We start from the raw sequence: 11773 nt of genomic DNA, 5'->3' as shown, positions 1-11773 counted from the left end.
AAATCAGTGGCATAGTGGTTTCATCATTGGATGACAACTCTGGGGACCAGGGTTTGATTCCCAACTTGTATGTAAACCCAGTGGGTGACCATGGGCAATTCATATGCTCTCAGCCTCAAGGGAAAGCAATGGCAAACCTCCTCTGAACAAACGTTGCCAAGAAAACCCCATGATAGGTTTGTCTTAGGGTCTCCCTAAGTCAGAAATGACTATAACAAAATGCTGAAAACCAACATAGTACCATGTATGGCCAATGCACAAGGCTGACCACCCGTTGTGCCATTGCCCTGCACAATGCACAAAGGCAATGTATAGAAGCCATGTGCATTCATATTCTACTGTGCTTTAGTTCACTACTGCATGTGCAACTGTCTTACATGCACACCTCCAGCTGGATACAACGGTTGTGCATTGTCCAGAAAAAAATCACTCTACATGCACAGTGTAACGTACGCCTGTATATACCACTAACAGAGCATCACCCCTCTGGAGGAAATTCCTAAGTGGATGCTGTCCAATGTGCTAAACCTATAATGGAGCGGAATAGACTTGAGTGCCTTAGATGCTTCCTTTAAAGTTTGGAGTAGAACCCAGAGCAGATCAACTGCCCCAGTGACAAAACCCTTTGAAAATCCTCCTTGTTACATATCCTCCCATGACGAAAGGTTAGGTCAATGAGTACACTGTGGTATCTTATTTAATTCTGTATATTTAAATCCTTATTCATTTGTTTTCCAGATTGGCTGCAGACATCCTTCTCATTTATAATTGTTATTGCATTCTTAAAGCGACACTAAGGATTATAACAATAATTATAAATGAGAACCTTTCAGTGTCCCTTTGTCTGGGTCGTTTTGTGACGTCCTTTTGCGGTTTATAGATCTTTTTAAAAAAGACATCTCCTGCAATAAACCAGATCCGATGCCAAAGGAGCTTCACGTCGGGGCTCCTTAAACAAGATTTGTCAGTGAAAGGTTAGCTGATCTTCCCTTCCTAATTAGAAACCGCATCAGCCAATTATCTCAATTATTGCACATTAGGAAAGATCTGATGTAACCCCAGAGGAAAGAAGGAGTGCTGTTGAAAAAAACAACCCTCAGGATGTATGGAGAGGTATAGTTGAATTGTCCATAGGTAAACGTCATCCTTTGACAACGTGCTTTTCTGTAATAGTCTTTAATAGTCTTTTTCATAGTCTCCATAGATGTCCACATTTTTATTCTCAGTATCCGGCAATTGGGGTTGACTAAGGGCTAGTCTATACATAAGTGTATTGTGCAGACTGCTGTGGATTTTCACACTTTTGCACCAAACCCACAAAAGAGGAGGCGTTTACAAACTTACTATTTCAAATGACCCACCGATTGCTATGATTGTTGCATACTTACTTTGGAGTAGAATGCTTCCTCCCTCCCTATAGTTCTGCCTATCTATCTATCTATCTATCTATCTATCTATCTATCTATCTATCTTCTATTTATCTATATAAATACTACTTCCTCAGATGGATTTGGTGGAGCTTTAGTCTAGGAAAGCTCATGCTGCCAACTTCTTTCTTTCAGTCAGTCTCAAAGGTGCTACAAGATCTCTACATACTGACTCTACAGATGAAAACGGCTATATCTTTGAATCCTACCACGCATTGGGGGATTTCTGGAGCTGAGAGTATGTGCCTCACCTGAGGTCCCCCAATGGGTTTCATGGCTGTATCTTTATATAGGTTAAGACAAGGCACTGGATGGCATGAGTCTTCATGCCTAGGAGCGCCTTGGGCTCAGGAGGCAATGCATATACAGAACATGTTGTTGTTGTGTGCCTACAAGATGCTTCTGACCTACGACGAGCCTAAGGTGAACCTATCAGGGGAAGAGAGATCTTGTAGCACCTTTGAGACTGATTGAAAGAAAGAAGTTGGCAGCATGAGCTTTCCTAGACTCAAGTCTACTTCCTCAGATGGATTTGGTGGAGCTTTAGTCTAGGAAAGCTCATGCTGCCAACTTCTTTCTTTCAGTCAGTCTCAAAGGTGCTACAAGATCTCTACATACTGACTCTACAGATGAAAACGGCTATATCTTTGAATCCTACCACGCACTGGGGGATTTCTGGAGCTGAGAGTATGTGCCTCACCTGAGGTCCCCCAATGGGTTTCATGGCCTTAATTATTTAGCCGCCTTGAGTCCCTATATTGGGAGAAAGGTGGGATGTAAGAAAATAAAATCATCATAATAATGGCTAAGCGAGGGATTGAACCCTGGTCTCCAGAGTCATAGTCAAACCATTTCACCGCTCTGGCTGTCCGAGATTCTAGATCTGTGACTTAATTATGTAACGACCTTAATTGCATTGCTAATTAGCATCCCTGGCTTGACTGAGCCTCTCTTCCCACTCCTGCCCGAAGCCACCGTGATGTAAGATGGGCTTTGCTTGGCCCTTGTGTCCCTGCATCCCATGGTTTTGTGACTGACTCTATTCCTTTCAAAATCCCAGGGCTGGAACCGGCCATCCAAAGAACCCCGCTGGACCCTTCCAAGCGAAGGCCGATTGGTATCTTGGCTGGAGAATGGATTCCCTGCTGGTTACTTCTTCTTCTTCCATGCGTCACCAGCCATGCAAAAGGGGAAGGCAACGCGAAATGTCTCCTTGCACATCCAGTAATTTGGAGAGGTTTATTTTTTCAGCTCTAGATATCACAGAAGGAGGCTGGGAACGATGGGTTTGTTGGACAGCTATTGTTGAGGCGCCAAGTCTATCCAATTATGGAAGAGTTTTAGGAAAGCCAATGCAGCCGTACCTCACTTAACAAAATAGATAAGTTCTTGGGCATTATTACTTCTTTAAGAGAAATTTTGGGAGGTTGAACTTAAGCATAAAAATGGAAGAAGAGTTCAACATGTTTCAGCGAACGTTTTATTCACAACTAGCATTATGTGCATGCACAATGAAACAGTCAGATCAGGTAAGCCTTGCAGAAGTCATCAAAAGCTTCTACCCAAATGCATTCCAGGCTTATTTTTCCTCCCTTTCAACAGCCTCCACTATTATGAGGATTTTCATTTTAGTGGTGAAATTTATAGATCTATGCCAGGGGAACTGGTGAAGTTTTGAGGCTTTCAAAACACCATCAGATTTGAGGATACGGAACACACACAAAAACTGTTCACCAAAAGCATGGAAAGAAATGGCGCTGGAACATCAACGTCCGCACTTCGTCAAAGCTAAGCAACAAATGAATGGGTAAAAATATCAAATTTGTGAATGAACTGTGTGTGGGCCCAACATTTTAAATTGTGTGTTTTTTTAAGCCACCACCCTAAGATACATTTAAAAAACAGCTGCAATGCAACCACAACATTTCTGTTAATAGTTTTTTGTGGGTTTTTCGGGCTCTGTGACCATGTTCTAGAAGAGTTTATTCCTGACATTTTGCCAGCATCAGTGGGTGGCATCTTCCTCTCTGAAGATGCCAGCCAGATCATCTTTGAAGATGCCAGCCACAGATGCTGGCGAAACATCAGGAATAAACTCTTCTAGAACATGGCCATAGAACCCGAAAAACCCACAAAAAACTATCATCTGGCACAGTTATAGCACTATTACTGACTTTGTCTTGGTAACATCTTATGGATTCCTGGGATTTGTAGTTTAGTGAACAATATTTAGCCTTCTCAGTCAAAGAACTCTATTGCCTTTCCAAACTGCAAATCCCAGGGTTCCACAGAATGCAGCCAGGGCAGTTAAAGTGGAACAATAGTGTTATAACTGCACAGAGTGAACGGGTTGCTAATCTGAATTGTGCTTGCTGTGATGAGAGATGTCTTTCACGTCGGCATAAAGGAAAATCATTATTTCTAATTGCATTCTATATATTAATAGAATCATCTTGCAAGGAATGGCAATAATCATGAAATTTTATTTTCACTGTCAGAAATGAAGGCTCTGATGTTGACTGGCATCTATTTCTCTTTTATGTAGTGTTTTGCTTGTAGGTTCTCTAGACTTCCTTCTTGTGGGATGTCTTTGCCCGAGACCTGCTGGTATCTGAGGAATCATCTGCATTGAAGACATAGCGGCATCTGTAATTGACACGTGGGCAATGGACGGGGCAAGCATTATCGCGAGATGTATTTGCCCAAGACCTTCTGATATCTGAGGAACCATCTGCATTGAGGAGGCGACGGCATCTGTGACACCGACTGAGACGTGGCTTTCCAGGGCAATTGACAGGGCAAGTGTCATCATGGGATGTATTTGCCCGAGACCTTCTGGTATCTAAGGAACGATCTGCATTGAGGACTTTACGGCATCTGTGACACCGATTGACATGTGGCTTTCCAAGGCAATGGATGGGGCAAGAGTTATCACAAGATGTATTTGCCCGAGACCTGCTGGTATCTGAGGAACCATCTGCATTGAGGACTTTACGGCATCTGTGACACCAATTGACACGAGGCTCTCGAGGGCAGTCGATGAAGGAAGCATTATCGCAGGATGTATTTTCCCAAGACCTGCTGGTACCTGAGGAACTGTTATCCCACACCTATTAAAGCAAATAAAAAAGAATACTGTCAGCATGGTGAAATGTGAAGAAATCACACTCTCTCAGCCTCGGAGTGGGGCCCTGGCAAAGCCCCTCTGAACAAACATTGCCATGAAAGTCATAAGTTGGAAAGAAAGCGAAGGCACACAGCAATGAACCATGTTAGGCCATGGAAACGCACTGGGTGAGCTTGGGCCAGTCACACTCTCTCAGCCTCTGCTGTTCCCGGAGGCCTCACCAAAGGCCCATCTATTCCTGACCCCCTGAACCAGTGGTTCCAAAACTTTGGTCTTCCAGATGTTTTGGACTTCAGCCCCCAGCATTCCCAACAATTGGCCACACTGGCTAAGGCCAATGGGAGTTGAGGTCCAAAACACCTGGAGGACCAAAGTTTGGACACCGCTGCCCTGAACAGACTCTTAGAAATGTCACACTTACATCAGCCTCATCAGGACTTCTACACAGCCATCTTGTGCTATTTATTTCGAAATAGCGTTTCAACAAGCAATGTAAGTAATAAAATGCGAATAGCAAAAAAGGTATGGCAAGCCAAATAAATCTCCAGTAGCCTGGGCAGGAACTATAGTCCTCTGGCTGATTTTGATCTCTAGCCCCTAATAGGAAAGCCCTAAGGGCTAGAAGAAGCCCTGGAGAGGTGGCCATGTTTGTGGCCCAAATGGCCAGTGGCCCGAAATCTAAACTGGACCACTGCCTGGCCAGTGGCACTCTCTGTCCCTCTCTCTATCTATGAGTCCCTGTGGCACTGGGCAGCACTATCTGGTCTGACTGACTGGGTTTGTGACACGCACAAACTATTGTGACAGTCACAAAGGGCCAGCCAATGGCTGCTTGCTTCGGCCATTGCTAAGTGGTCAAGCTGACCACTGTCCTCCTTCCACCTCCTCCATCCTTCCATTGGTTCTTCCCCTTGTCACTTGACAGAAACTGGGCTCGCTATTGGACGCTGTCGCACTGGGGGAGGGGCGAATATTAGCTTTTAGTACGCATGGATATATTTTAATATATATATGTGCATGTGTATCCATGTATATATATGTATATTATCTATCTATCTATCTATCTATCTATCTATCTATCTATCTAATCTCCATGCATACTAACTCCTAGTGAGAGCCATTATGATGTAGTGGTTTGAGTGCTGCACTATGACGATGGATAGCAGTTAGTGTCGCCAGAGTGAAAGCTAGAGAGGGCTCCCATGCCTTTAATGGTTGGACAGTTCAGAGCCATTGCTGCCTTAGCTGGAAATATCAGGACACCAAGGGATCTTGTAGCACTTTTTAGACTAACTGATGCCTCTGAGGAAGCAGACAAAGCCTACGAAAGCTTATGCCGCAACTTCTTTTGCGCAAAGGTGCTACAAGGCCCTTTTAATAGTTGGGTAGAAGAAGGAATTTCACTCAACAGGGTAACAAACAACACCTGCTGAAAATCCTTCTTCTACACAACCACACCAAAGATAGGAGGTCTCTCCAGTGTTTGCTCTGGCAACCCTGGCAGTACACAAGGGGATCTTGTACCACTCTTCGAAACTAGCTACGCAGAAGTTTTAGCATAAGCCTTTTTAGACTTGGGCCTGGTAAAGACAGACGGCTCCAGGCTACCCGTCTTTCCCCTTTGTTGGTGGCAAAGCAGTTTTTAAAAGGTCACCTTTTGCTCCGGATTTTGCACTTTGCACCATGGCACCCAGCCATTGCCATGTGCATGGAGGGTTGCAATGTGCTGGTGCAACACGTCTCATATATAGTGTCTAGACCAAGGGAAGTCATAGTGCCACTCTATTCTGCTTTCGTCAGGCCTCACCTGGAATACTATGTCTAGTTCTGGGCTCCTCAATTCAAAAAGGAGGTTGAGAAACCAGAGCCGTGTATCCAAAGAAGGGCCACCAAAATGGTGAAGGGCCTGGAAACCACGCCCTAGACTGACGTAGACTGAAGCCTAGGAAAGCTCATGCTGCCAACTTCTACAAGATCTCTCTAGATACCGTTTCTACAGGCTAACACGGCTATATTTTGAATAATAATAATAATAATAATAATAATAATAATAATTTGCCTCATCACAGTAAGATAGATAGAGAAGAACCCACTGTCAGGTTGCATTTGGCAACAAGGCTTTCTCAGAATAAACTCTCCACAGACATCTGTTTGGTGAAGTCCAAGGAGGATGCAGCCTTTTCTATGGCACTTGAGCTTTGGCTCATTAATGATCTTTTGCAGGGGAGCGAGGCGCCATTATCGTGAAGGACTATGTTTATTAAGCATTGCAAAGAAGAGCAGCTGGGCTTGGCAAAAGGCCGGATGATGAGTATTAGGAAAGAGAAGTAAATCTGGTTTTGCTGGGCTCACGGCACTATTGCGTTGCTTCTCTGCACCAATGTAAGGTCCTTTGGATGAAGATGGAGTTGGAGAGGGATGGTTGCCTTGTCTGAACCGATAACTGAATTTCAAAAAGAGAGTCAAGTCAGGTCAATTAGTGTATATACTCATGTATAAGTCTAGAAATTTAGGTTAAAAAATTGACCCCAAAAAACCTGAGTCGACTTATCCACCAGTCAATGTAAGTCTTGTATCTTAACTCTCATATATATTTATACATACACCAACACACATGGTGCAAAGCAGAACCACCTTCTCTCTCATCCATCCAACTTTTGTATGAGCGCAAATAGTTATGTCTGCTGGAACTGCGTAAGTTCTTTGGCATTGTTTTCCTTTGCTTCGTCCTTTACATCCTTCATTAAATGCCCCTCGACTTATCCATGGGTCATATCAAAATTCATAATGATGGCCCCAAAACCTGCCCTCGACTTATATAAGAGGTCGACTTATAGTCGAGTATGTACGGTACTCTGAGTCTACTCAATGATTTATGGTGAGTCAAGACGACAGGGCAAGGATGAACCAAAGCAAATGACTGATACTGATACCTAATTCTTCCTAAGCGGTGCCAGACTTACCTAAATAGATTGAGGAAGACTTATCTAAGATGTATGGAGGGTGATGGTATCCTCTAGGTTTGGTTCCAGGACGCCCCAATATCAATATCTATGGATGCTCAAGTACAGTTAAATACAATGGCACAGTAAAATGGGTTCCCTTATATAAAATGGCAAAATCAAGGTTTGCTTTTTGGATCTATCTATCTATCTATCTATCTATCTATCTATCTATCTATCTAATCTGTCTATACACACAGTGGGGACCTTGCTATCCAATGGGGCTTGGTTCCAGGATCCCCTGTGGATAACAAAATCCGTGGATGCTCAAGTCGCATTAAATATAATGGCAGAGCAAAATGGTGGTCCTAATGAAAAATCAAGGTTTGCTATTTGGAATTTATACTTTTTTTGAAAGATTTTCAAGCCATGGATGCTTAAATCCATGGATAAAAAATATCTGTCACTACTATGAGTAGTTCCAATGAGTAGTAAAAAAAAAACCCAGCAACTATAACAGGACTACAATGCAACTCCCATCAACTGCAATGAAAATAATAGTTTCCAAAAAGTTGTTCTTTGCTCTGGGGAGGGAAACATTGCATTCTTTGGCAAAGTGCCGCAGAGGTATCTTAAAGTTCGTGGCTGATTTCTCGACCGAGAGGTCATCTATTTTGGGTAGCCTTTTTGTTTTCCGATGTCAAAAGGGGGTGTGAGTTCGAATCCATTGGCTTTTTTTGCCAATCCCCAGGTATTGTTGCAAAGAGACATCTCTGCACGATTTCGCTCGGCATTAGCAGACTCTGGGAAGCCGTCGCTGAACAAAACTGGGTCATGTATTCTCACAAACACGTCCTCAGCATCTGCTGATCTGCTGCAGCAACCAGTTGAGGCTGAAATCCTAAACTTACTTTCTAGCAGGCTTTGGGATAGTTATTTCTTGAGATTACAAGTCCCAGAATCCCCTGAACAGCATAGCCACTTCTCCTTTTTGTGTGTGCGTGAATGGAGCTGCAGTTTTTGAAATGAAGCAAGGGTGGGAACCGTGCAGCCCTCACGCTTCGGATGTGTTTCGACTGCAACGCCCAACTTGCTTCACCGCTGACTATGCTAAAAAATGGGAGTTGCAGTATGACAGTTGCTGGGTTGTTATTTCCATACCTGGCCTAAATCCTGTTGCAGATTCCAACTGTGATAGACTTTTTAAAAACAGGAGTGGGCATCTGTTGGAGCAGCGATTCCCAAACTTTAGTCTTCTAGGTGTTTTGGACTTCGGATACATGCACAAAGGAACATTGCTGTTGTTGTTGTTGTTGTGTGCCTTCAAGTCATTTCTGACTTATGGTGACCCTAAGGCCAACATATCATGGGGTTTTCTTGGCAAGCTTTGTTCAGGGGAGGTTTGCCATTGACTTCCCTGAGGCCGAGAGAGTGTAACTTGCTCAAGATCATCCACTGGGTTTGATGGCGTCGCTGGGAATCGGACCCTGGTCTCCAGAGTCGTCTCTTCTTGTTGCGTGCCGTAAAGTCATCCCTGACTTATGGTGACCCTAAGCCAAACCAATCATGGGGTTTTCCTGGCACAGGTTTGCCATTGCCGTATCCTGAGAGGCTGAGATAGTGTGACCTGTCCAAGTGGGTTTGAGGACTGAGCTGGGAATCGAACCCTGGTCTCCAGAGTCGTATATATGTATAAAACACCAACAGGATGCTAGTCACTAACTGAGGATAAAATTCACCACACTCTTCATCTGCTAGCCATTGGTGGCCACTAACTGGGTTTACACATAAGCCTACTTTATAGACTAAGGAGTTTATCACACAAAGGAGGTTGGAAGTGTATCCTGTGAATATCCCAGAAAAAACGTGTAATTACGTGAAACGATTTCACACGACGTTGCACAAAACCAGCCATTAAAGTGGTCACAAAGAAGGATTAACACACTTTTTTTTTTACTTTTGTGATTTCAGCGACAATGCATTTCTGATACTGCTTTACTTGCGCAATTGCGTGTGATCATCATTTTCACACTCACCATTTTCGCTTTATTTGCAGGATGCTTTCAATGCGCTTTAATCTCTCTTTAGTGCCAGAATTAGCCCTGGTGTGATAAACTCCTAAGTGAAAGAATCCCTTTAAGCTATGATAAGCAGAATTGACAATTTAGATATAAGATAGAAGACATTTTAAAATCAAATATAGACATGTAATACTAAGGAGAAAGTTAGAATGTTTGCATGAAGTGCAAGTAGATGTGTGTAGATGTAATGTATATAAAAATGACATTTTATTTTTATAATGTGTAAAAAATTTATATATATATATATATATATATATATGGTCCAGGGTCCTTTAGTTTCCAGCTGGGTCTTTTGTGATCAAGACGGCAATAAAGACACTATTGAAGTGACCTGGAAAAGCAGCGCTAAGTGTTCATCTAAGTCCTCTGCAGGGCGATAGCTTCTCTGGAGGGATGTAGGCTTATCTTGGGGGCACATTAGAGCATTCGAGCGCATGGGCTTTCCTGTCCCTGCCATTTATGTTCAGCTTAGGCTTCACTTGCATTTCAGGCCTGTCCAGATCCAATAAATGCGCCATTTCTTTGGAGGGAGGAAATGCTCTTGAAGGATCTGGGCTTGGAAATGTGGATGCCTCATGCCACAGAGCAACCCCTAGACTCACTTTGGCCCTTCTTGTGATGCAGTAGTTTGAGCATTGGACTACGATTCTGGGGTCCAGGGTTCGAATCCCTTTCTGCTAAACTATAGGAACCCATTGGGTGACCTTAGGCACACCACACTCTCTCAGCCTTAGAGGACGGCCGTGGCAAAACCCGCTTGGAAGACCTTTGCCAAGAAAAACCTATGATAGGTTCGCCTTAGGATAGTTGTAAGTTAAAAACGACGTAGGACATTACTAAATAAAAGTTAACACTCCTATAAATCAAAGATATAGCCATGTTAGTCTGTAGAGTCATTATGTGGAGAGATCTTGGAGCACCTTTGAGAGTCAAAGAAAGAAGTTGGCAGCATGAGCTTTCATAGACTCCAGTCTACTTCCTCAGATGCATTATAAATTCCGATAAATGTAAATTCATGCTTCTTAGTTGGGCTCCAAATGGACATTTTGGGACTCAAAGGTTGAAATGTAGGGCATGTCCTGGAAAAGGAGGATGTCTGGTCACTCTGAAGGCGGCAGAACAGGGTTATTCTTGGGGAGTTTCTTCCAACTCTAGGATGCTATGGTTCTGTGATTTTTCCGAAATTTGGCCATCCCATGCTTTGGGGCACAAGAAAGTGTCCAGGCTTTTAAGAGCCACATTGATGAACTCCTGGTTGCACTAAACTCAGCTCCTCTTGAGCTGTGAAAGGTGATCTGCTTCATAAAAGATGTACAGACCAGCCGCGCATCTCACTCAGCGCATCCCGGGCCACAATGGCACGCTTCTTTCCCTCCCAAAAGGCTAAAGTTTCCCATAGATGAAAACCAAGCACCAAGGAAAGGCCGATAGCGGCCAAGTTATTTCTGACTTATGGAGAGTGGAATCATCCAAAAGACAGTTTCTCGGTGTGAAATCAAGCACCGAAAAATGGTTGGCGTATTTTGCCAGTAAATGCGCACACTTTTTGGCATGCAACATTAAAGAAACAGCTACATTAACTATAATTATTTTGAGTGTATTATTACAGATATGCTAATTGGTTCTTTATATTTTCAGAGGCTGTTGTATTAAATTGTACCATCGATAGTATGCGCAATTGATGTTCATAACTTTTGTTTTATGTACTATTATATTTTAAGGCGGTGTTTTTCCTTCGCTCTCTTTTACCTGTTTTTCTCCTTTGTGTCTTTTATATAGATTTTTATAATCGAGTTTTATAATTCTGCTTCATTTATGGGTATTGTACTTGCATTAAATGGCATTCACATGGTATCTAATACGGTATTTTATTCGTATTTTAGATTTATTACATTTTAGCTTTTCCTAATTTCTATAGAACTTCTTTAGAATTTTACAGCGTGTTTTAATCCGCTTTCGTGTAATTTTGAGATGGCCTAAAGGCTAATCAATAAATATTGATATTGATACTATTGATAGTACTTCTATGACCGCAAATGTCTCGGCTTTATTTGTGCGAACTCTCTCCTGTTAGACGAGAGGGCTTTTCTTGGCATGTTTTATGGCCAAACCAGGGATTCGAACCCTGGTCTCCAGAGTCATAGTCCAACGCTCACAGGACTATATATAAAAAGCAAATTGAATTATTCTGCAAGG

Source organism: Sceloporus occidentalis, unplaced genomic scaffold (genome assembly GCF_023333645.1).
Source record: "Sceloporus occidentalis isolate IW3139 unplaced genomic scaffold, rSceOcc1.0.p SCAF_9, whole genome shotgun sequence".
Classification (NCBI taxonomy): domain Eukaryota; kingdom Metazoa; phylum Chordata; class Lepidosauria; order Squamata; family Phrynosomatidae; genus Sceloporus; species Sceloporus occidentalis.
This window is presented reverse-complemented; position numbering follows the sequence as displayed.